Source organism: Sus scrofa, chromosome 4, assembly GCF_054392235.1.
Source record: "Sus scrofa isolate SSC_HxYL_T2T_F1_AM1 chromosome 4, Sscrofa_HxYL_maternal_Yorkshire_Landrace_v2.0, whole genome shotgun sequence".
NCBI lineage: Eukaryota > Metazoa > Chordata > Mammalia > Artiodactyla > Suidae > Sus > Sus scrofa.
Window position 1 is genome coordinate 59009366 of NC_139386.1, and position 9576 is coordinate 59018941.

The following is a 9576-nucleotide window of genomic DNA, read 5'->3' on the forward strand; positions in this document are numbered from 1 at the left end:
TAACTGTTCCACATATTTTCATAAGAGACAAAGATAAGCAAAATGAGAAGGCAGAGGAACTTGTTTCAATTGAAAGAGCAAGAGAAAACCCCTGAAAAAACAAGTAATGAAAAAGAAATAAACAATTTACCAATTTGCCAAGGAGCTCAAAGCATTAGTAATAAGAATGCTAACCGACTTAGAGAAAAGAACAGATGAACACAGTGAGAAATTTAATAAGGAACTAGATAATTTAAAGAAACAGAACTGAAGAGTAGAATAACTGAAATAAACACAGTAGAGGAAATTAACATCAGACTAGGTAATGCAAAAGAACACATAAGCGATACAGAAGACGGAATAATGAAAATCACTCAATTAGAACAGCAGAAAGCAAGTTTTTTAAAATGAGAATAGTTTAAGGAATCTTGGAGACAACATCAAGCATACTAACATTTGCATTATTGGGGTCTCCTGAAGAGAAAGAGGTCAAAAATGTACTGTATTAAATGGCTTAAAACTTCCCAATCCCAAAGAAGGAAAAGCATATCCAAGTACAGGAAGAACATAGGGTCTCAAACAAGATGAACCCCACAGAACCACACCAAGACATATCATAATTAAAATGACAAAGAGAATGCTAAAGGCAACAAAAGAAAACAAAGAAATAAATACAAAAAAGAAAAAAAAAAAAAGAAAAAAGCCTCTTAAGGCTATCAGCTGATTTTTCTGCATAAACTTTGAAGGCCAAAAGGGAGTGATACGACACATTTAAAATGCAGAAAGGGAAATCCTGCAACCTAGGATAATTTACCTGGCAAGATTATCATTTAGAATTAAAGGTGAGAATTTATTTTTAAAAGTTCTCAGACAAGCAAAAACTAAAAAAGTTCATCAGTGCCAAAGTTACTCTAAAAGAAATGTTAGTGTTCTTCTCTAAGTGGAAAAGAACAGCCTATAACAAAAGGTAGGAACCTACAGGAAAGGAAAAATTCCTACTAGTAAAGGTCAATATATATTTAAAGGATGAGGTTCAATTATTTAAAGAAGCTAATACAAAGATTAAAAACCAAAAAATTTTAAGAGTTCCCCGGTAGCTCAGCAGGTTAAAGACCAGGTTATTGTGTGTGTGTGTGTGTGTGTGTGTGTGTGTGTGTGTGTGTGTGTGTGTGTGTGTGTTATATCCAAGAATGTGCTTTTAAAAGTAAATTGTGGGATTTCCCTTGTGGCACAGCGGGTTAAGGATCTGGTGTTGTTACTGAAGGGCTTGGGTCGCTGCTGTGCATGGGTTCAGTCCCGAACCCAGGAACTTCCATACATTGAGGGTGTGGCCCAAAAACAAAGATCAAAAAATTGTAAAATCAACTATAACTACAAGAATCAGTAAAGGGATAAATATTAAGATGTCAGATATGACATCAAAAACACAAAAAGTGAAGAAGGGGAGTAAAAATGTCAATCTTTTAAAATGTTTGAACTTAAATGACCACCTGTTTAAAGCAACTAGATACAATTATAGGTCAACATATATGAATCTCATAATAATAACAAATCAAAAGCCTATAAGATATATACACAAAAACAAAACAGAAAGGAACACTGGCATACCATTAAAGAAAATCATCAAACCAGAAGAGAAGAAACTAAAAAAGAAAAAAAGAACAGGGAAAATTTACAAAAAAACTGAAAAACAAGTAATAAAATGACCGTAAGTACATAACTATCAATGATTACTTCAAATGTCAATGGACTAAGTGCTCCAATCAAAAGACATATGGTGACTGACTGATTGGATTAAGACACAAGACCTGTACATGCTGCTTACAAGAGACTCACTTTAGCATTAAGGACACACACAGACTGAAAGTGAGAGGATAGGAAAAGATATTATATGCAAATAGAACCTACTAAAGAGCTCTCATTATTTAAAAAAAAAGAATATATATATATATATATATATAAGAAAATTGCACAAGTAATTTTTTCTTTCCTTGAAAAAAATTTGCAAGTTTCACAGGCTGTGTTTCCAAATTTTTTTAATTTGAAAGTTTTAAGCTTTTATGTACAAGAATATAATAACTTGTAACACATAGGTTTGTCATTTACATTGTGTTTTATACTTTGATAAAATCACATTTGAAATAACATTCTTTTGAAAGTCTTGCCTTCAATTTTTTGTCTTGGAGATGTAGCTTATAAGAAATCTAAATTTACTAATTAGAACTATGATGGCAATGGACTGTATCAGTTTAGCTAAGCAAACTGATTTCCTACAAGCCCCTTCATGTATGGCTCCAACTGGTATTGGCCACAATAGAAATTTGCATGACATTTGAAAATGAAAGTGAAGAAACAACACTTACCTCCTCTTCTCCTCCCTTTCCATCCTCCCTCCCTGTTCTCTTTTTTTCCATATTTAAGGTCGGTGCAAGGATGTCAGGCAATACAGCACTCATGTGCCTTATTGTTGATCTGCTGGAAGCTAACCTTATAGGAGGGAGATAGCAGCCAGGACCACAGCACCTCCAGTTCCCAGTGGATTTCCTCCTTATACTTCTCTACAAGGTGGGTCAGGGGTGTGTTTTCTATGGCAAAGGATGTCAGCTTCTATTGCAGGTCACCCTGTATCATCTCATTGGATTGGAAATAATGAGAGAAAGACTAGGTATGTCCTTGCTTTTACTAATTTCATGTCCTGCTCTCCTTCCCAATAGCCAGCCTAGCTGACTTATAACAACATCAGATCCAACACCAGGCTCAAGAGTCCCTGTATAGACATTTCCATTAGATCCCATAATTATATAAGGTCTAAACTCTCTTATAAATTCTTTATTCTATATCATTAATACTGGTTATACTGTTCTGACCAAACTCTGATAACAGTCAACATTTTCTCATTGTTAACTATTTCCATTTCCATACTCAACAGATGAAAATGAACATGCCTCTGAATTTTTCACTTTATCATTCTCCATCTTCTAATAATAAAAACCACTTATTTAAAGGTAATTGTGTTATCTCAATTCAAATATTATATTTGTTCCTAATCTATAATGCTCTTTAAAAAAAACTCACACATACATTGAAACTCAGTTGAAAATCTCAGCTAAACTGTAAGTTAGCTTTGCTAACTATGAATCAGTTTCTCCTTTACTTTGTTTCACAGTTAAAGGTAAATTTTGTTAATACAAAATTAATTCATAAAATATTGATACCCCAAAAAAGTAATGGTCAATACAGCCTGATGATCATGAACACAGTTTGTAGAGCCAAATAAGCCTGATGTTATAACTCAGCTTTACCTCATACTTTCTGTGGATCTTGAAGGTGTTGCTTAACTCTGTCCTTCTTCTTCTTATCTTTAAAATGGGACTAAATTGAGTCCTTAAATCAGAGACCTTAATGATTTAAAAATTAAGGGAGTTCCTGTTGTGGCTCAATAGGTTAAGAATCCATTGCTGTCCCTCCGAAGATGCAAGATCCATCCCTGGCCTCGTTCAGTGGGTTAAGGATCTGGTATTGCCACAAGCTACTGTGTAGGTTGCAGAAGCAGCTCAGATCTGGTATTGCTGTGGCTGTGGCATAGGCCTCAGCTGAAGCTCCTCTTTGACCCCTAGTCAAAGAACTTCCTTATGCTGCATGTGTGGCCATAAAAAGAAAAAAAAAAATTAATGTAGTCAAGGTTCTTAGAACAGTCCCTGGAACACAGTAAGGGCTTTATAGGCATTAATTAGGTATTATTATTATTATTATTGCTATTATTATTTTCTTATTATTATATGCTACACCTTCAGATGAGGCACCAATGGGCAAAAGACCAAGGCTATTTCTAGATAGTTGTTGCATTAACATCCTTTTCAATTATTTTCTGTGTCACAATTCATAGCAGCCACAGCATAAATTCTAATGTACACTATGCTTGCTAAAAATTCCTGTAATGGGTGAATGGATTAAGAAGATGTGGTATATATACACAATAGAATACTACTCAGCCATAAAAAAGTACAAAATTATTCCATTTGCAACAACATAGATGGAACTAAAGACTCTCGTATGAAGTGAAGTAAGTCAGAAAAAGAAAGACAAATACCATATGATATCACATATCTGGAATCTAAAATATGGCACAAATGAACCTATTGATAGAAAAGAAACAAACACATGCACATGGAGAACACATTTTGGTTGCCAAGGGGGAGGGGGAGAGAGTGGGATGGACTGCAAGTTTGGGGTTACTAGATGTAAACTATTGCATTTTGAGTGGATAAGATCCTACTGTATAGCACAGGGAACTATGTCTAGTCGCTTGTGATGTAACATGATAGAGGATGATAATGTGCAAAAAAGAATGTATATACGCCGCACAGCAGAAATTGTCATAACATTGTAAATCAACTTTAATAAAAAATTAAAAAAAATAAAAATTCCAAAAAAATTAAAAAGCAAAAATTCCTATAATGCACTCTATATTTTGTATTATTTTCCATTTTATTTTATTAACATGCTGACCACATAACTCTTCCTCTAGAGAATTTTTTTTTTTTTTGCCTTCTTGACCTAGACCTAGAAGCCTGAAACAATTATGACAGGAATGCTGGAGAGAGTTACAATGAGTTGCTCAAATTAATCAGGTTCTGCCCCTGAGGCGATGATAAATTCCCCAAACCACACACTGTGACATTGTGGGGGAGGAGTGGTATGGATGTTGAAGAGACCTCTCTAATATCCATTATCATACATATATTACTTTACGTATGATAAACACTTTAGGACATTCTCTTTTTCCTAGCTTTGGTCCTTACTATTATTTAACTCTTGTAATATGGGTTATGACATATTTTAATAAACTCTCCTAAGATGGTGCCAGCTCCCCACCCCCATATGCTGCTCATAATCTATTAAATTGACTTCATGACCTACTAAGTTACAATTTATAGTTCATACAACCCTGTACTGCCTACAATAGGTAAGCCATCCTTCCATGCCTGCGCTTTGTTGAGCCTTCCCCTCTCCAAAAGAAAAAGCAAAACCGAAAAACAGTGAAGAGGTCAGGATCATCTTCCAGCATCCTCGTCTGTCCCTTCCTGACCTTCACCCACTGTAATGTTTCCGTCAGTGCTTAGTTTTTTCTATACTCTTCTTTTCCTCATTCCCTTACATCACAGTGTAGCATTTAAGAGCACAAATACTGGAGTCAGAGACCTAAATGAGAAGCTCAGTTTTGCCTCTTATTAGCTCTCCGACCTTGAACAACACTATTTACCTTTTTGAGCCTCAGTTTTCTCTACCTGCAAAAAAATGGGAATAATATGATTAACATATTCATAATATTTAAGTGAGGACAAAATGAGATAAGACACAAATACCTGGAACATAGCAAAGTACTCAATACAAATTAGCCGAATTACTGCTCCGAAAGCTAATTTATATAATAAGCTAATTAATCATTTTTAGAAAGAAAAGACTACTTAATGTTTTTACCTCCAGGGCACTAGATGTCAAAAACTAAGCAAAGAATTTCTAACTGTAGAATATCAAAGATCAGTCAACTGATAAAGAAGGAATTTTTATGACAAAAGAGTGTTTACATGTCCTAAAAGTCACATTACAGCTAAATACTTGACTACATTCTTGTGGAAAAGAAAGAAGAAAAAGGAAAGCAAAAAGCAGATTTTTTTTTTTTCTTAAAGAGCCCTAGCAAAATTTCTCTTTGTCTCTGAGTTAGCTTGGATATATTTCAGAATTAGACCAAGGAGATAAATTATCTCTCTTTCTTCTTCTAAGACTAATATTTTAGAAAAGCAAATCTTAAGAAGTGATACACATTGAGCTCCCTTGGAAAACAGTAAATCAAGGAGTGAATTAGCTGAATGAAAATTGTTTTTAGAATCATTAACAATCTGTATGACCCCCCTCAACCCTTCCTCAGTGAATCTTCCAATTTGCCACATGCTATTTTTACTTTTGATAAAATTTATTTATGCATTCACATTACTTATTCACAGCCAGGAGATCAGAGCCCTAAAACAAAAATCACATTAAATGCTGCAGACAGAATGTGAAAAGGCTGTAAAATTACCCATCCATAGTTATGGAGCTGTTATTAACCCTATGGCTACAGGCCAATTTAGAGAAGTTAAAGTTGTCATTCAGAGAGTGTTAGCACTCCATTGTGGTCCCATATTTCCAAATCCATTACATTTGATTTATAAGCTTTTGTTTTTATAATGCCTAATATTTGGCCATTGGTAGTATGGCTTTTTGCAGTGAGTTATAACTAAACAGAAATTATATGTTATATTTTGACAATAAATGCATGTGATAGATTTATGTTTTTGTTAAACCTTATACTGTCTGAATATTTAGATTCCCCAGAATCAACTTCATTGGCCCTCAGCTGCTACCCATGATCTTAATTTGGTTCTAAGCAGAGGAACTCTCTGCCAGGGAACAGAGCAACATGGGTAAAAGAGGAAAAGCTGAATGACTCTAGAGACAAAAAAAAAAAAATAAAAAAAAGAGTCAGGATTCAATCCTTTATGTTTTTTCTTTCTTTGTTTCACCATTTTGATAAAGGAGTACCTTATGTGAGTGAAGTGAATTCCAATAATATAATCACCTATGGATTCACTCTTAATTCATTCAATGTACTGTAGTAATATATGATTCTTTAGATTTATACTTTATTATGCTGAACTGAAATGGTTAAAGAAGACCTAACTTATGAGTGGGATAAAGTGGGAGCATAAAAAGAATCAAAATGTAATTTGCATCTCTACCTAATTATAGATGAACTTTTTTGTATAATTGATTCTGTTTTGAGATGAGTTTATTAGCTTATGCTAAAAAAAAAAAAAAAAAAATGTCCATCCCAGAGGAGTTCCCATCGTGGCACAGCAGAAATGAATCCGATGAGGAACCATGAGGTTGCAGATTCGATCCCTGGCCTCACTCAGTAGGTTAAGGATCTGGCGTTGCCGTGAGCTGTGGTGTAGGCCAGCAGCAACAGCTCCGATTAGACCCCTAGCCTGGGAACCTCCATATGCCATGGGTGTGGGCCTATAAAGACAAAGGACCAAAAAAAAAAAATCCCAATATTCTGGTTATTATTTCTTCCAATATTCCAATATACTTATTTAAAAATGATTCAGTCTTTCTTAATGGATTAATATTAAGCTGAAGTGAACAGCAAGTTCAAAGAACAGAAGCCACATGCAAAGATGTAGGAAGGCAATCACTACTAAATAACTTGTATCTTCAACAATAAAAACTATTAAAAATGCTTTCATAATTTACCATGTGTTCACAGTAACCCTTATGAGTACAGTACAATTTTACAAAGCTCAAAACCAAGTGAAAATAACATATTTATCATATATACATTGTCATAAAACTTGAGTTTTAAAAAGCAAATGAATGATAGACATTTATTTTTAACTAAATAGAAAGCAGAAACAGAATTTTTTAAATTTATTAAAGTATAGTTGATTTATAATGTTCCTTCAATTTCTATTGTACAGCAAAGTGACCCAGTTATACATATATGTGCATTATTTTTTTATATACTATCTTCCATCATGTTCTAATCCAAGAGATTGGACAGAGCTCCCTGTGTTGTACAGTAGGACACCATTGCTTATTCACTCCAAATGTTACAATTTGCATCTACCAACCCCAAATTCCCCATCCACCCCATTCCCTCTCCCTTCCCCCTTGCAACCACAAATCTGCTCTCCATGCCCAGGATCTGTTTCTTTTTTGTAGATAGGATCATTTGTGTCGTATTTTAGATTCCGCATATAAGTGATATCATATGGTATTTGTCTTTTTCTTTCTGATTTACTTCATTTAGTCTGAGAATGTCGAGTTGCATCTATATTGCTGCAAATGGCATCATTTCCTTCTTTTTTATGGCTGAGTAGTATTACATTTATATATGTGCCACATCTTCTTAATCCATTCATCTGTTGATGGACATTTAGGGTTTCCGTGTCTTGGCTATTATGAACAACACTGTGATGAACACACGGGTGCATGTATCTTTCTGAATGAATGTTTTGTCCAGATATATGCCCAGGAGTGAGTTTAGTGGATCATATGATAGTTCTACATTTAGTTTTCTGAGATAACTCCATCCTCTTTTCCATAGTGGTTATACCAATTTACATTCCCACCAAGAGTGAAAGTCAAATTTTCTCCACACCCTCTCCAGAATTTGTTATTTGTTTTGTTAATGACGGCCATTCTGACCAGTGTGAGGTGGTACCTCACTGTAGTTTTAATTTGCATTTCTCTAATAATTAGTGATGTTGAGCATTTTTTTATGTGCCTTCTGACCAACTGTATACGTTCTTTGGAGAAATGTCTATTTAGGTCTTCTGCTCATTTTTCGATTGCATTGTTTGTAGTTTCCTTGTTGAGTTGCATGAGCTATTTTTATATTTTGGAGATTAGGCCCTTGCCTATTGAATTGTTTGCAAAATTTTTCTCCCATTCTGTGGGCTGTCTTTTTGTTTTTTTTTATGATTTCCCTTTGCTGTGCAAAAGCTTATAATTTTGATTAGGTCTCATTGCTTTACTTTTGTTTTTATTGTCTTTATTCTAGGAGGTGGATCAATCAAGATGCTGCCATGATTTATGTCAAAGAGCATTCTATCTATGTTTTCCTCTAGGAGTTTTATAGTATCTGGCTTTACATTTAGATCTTTAATCCATTTTGAGTTTATTTTTGTGCATAGTGTTAAAGAGTGTTCTAATTTCATTCTTTTACACATAGCTGTCCAGTTTTCACAGTACCACTTATTAAAGAGACTATCTTTCTTCCACTGTATATTCTTGCCTCTTTTTTTTCATAAATTAGTTGACCATAGGTGTTTGGGCTTACTTCTGAGCTTTCTATCCTGTTTCATTGATCTGTATGTCTGTTTTTGTGCCATTACCTTACTCTTTTGATAATGGTAGCTTTGCAGTATAGTCTGAAGTCAAGGAGTCTGATTCCTTCATATCTGATTTTCTTTCTCAATATTGCTTTGGCTAGTCAGGGTCTTTTGTGTTTCCACACACATTTTAAAATGTTTTTCTCTAGTTCTGTGAAGAATGTCCTTGGTAATTTGATAGGGATTGCACTGAATCTGTAGATTGCCTTGGGCAGTATAGTCATTTTGACAATATTGATTCTTCCAATCCAAGAGCATGGTGAAACAAATTTGAATTGTGATTGCCATGGAGGGGAGAGAGAAATGGGATAAAATAAGAACAAAGAAATATGAAAGCTATTTCTGGTGTTCTAGGACAGGGGGTGGCAAACTTAGGTCCACAAGCCAAATTCCATTGCAACCTGTTGGTAAAATAAAGATGTACTGCTATACAACCATGTCCTTTTGTTTACACATTGTCAGTAGATGCCTTTGTACTGTAGCAGCAGAGTGGAGAAGTTGCAGAAGAGAATATGTGGCCCACAAACCCTTATATATTTACTATCTGGCTCTTTACAGAGAAAATTTGCTGAAACCTAATCTAGCCTGTAAAAGTAAAGAAGCCCTCTATTAGCTATTATTTATATGTGAAATGATGGTATTTACTAACACTTTCATTCCC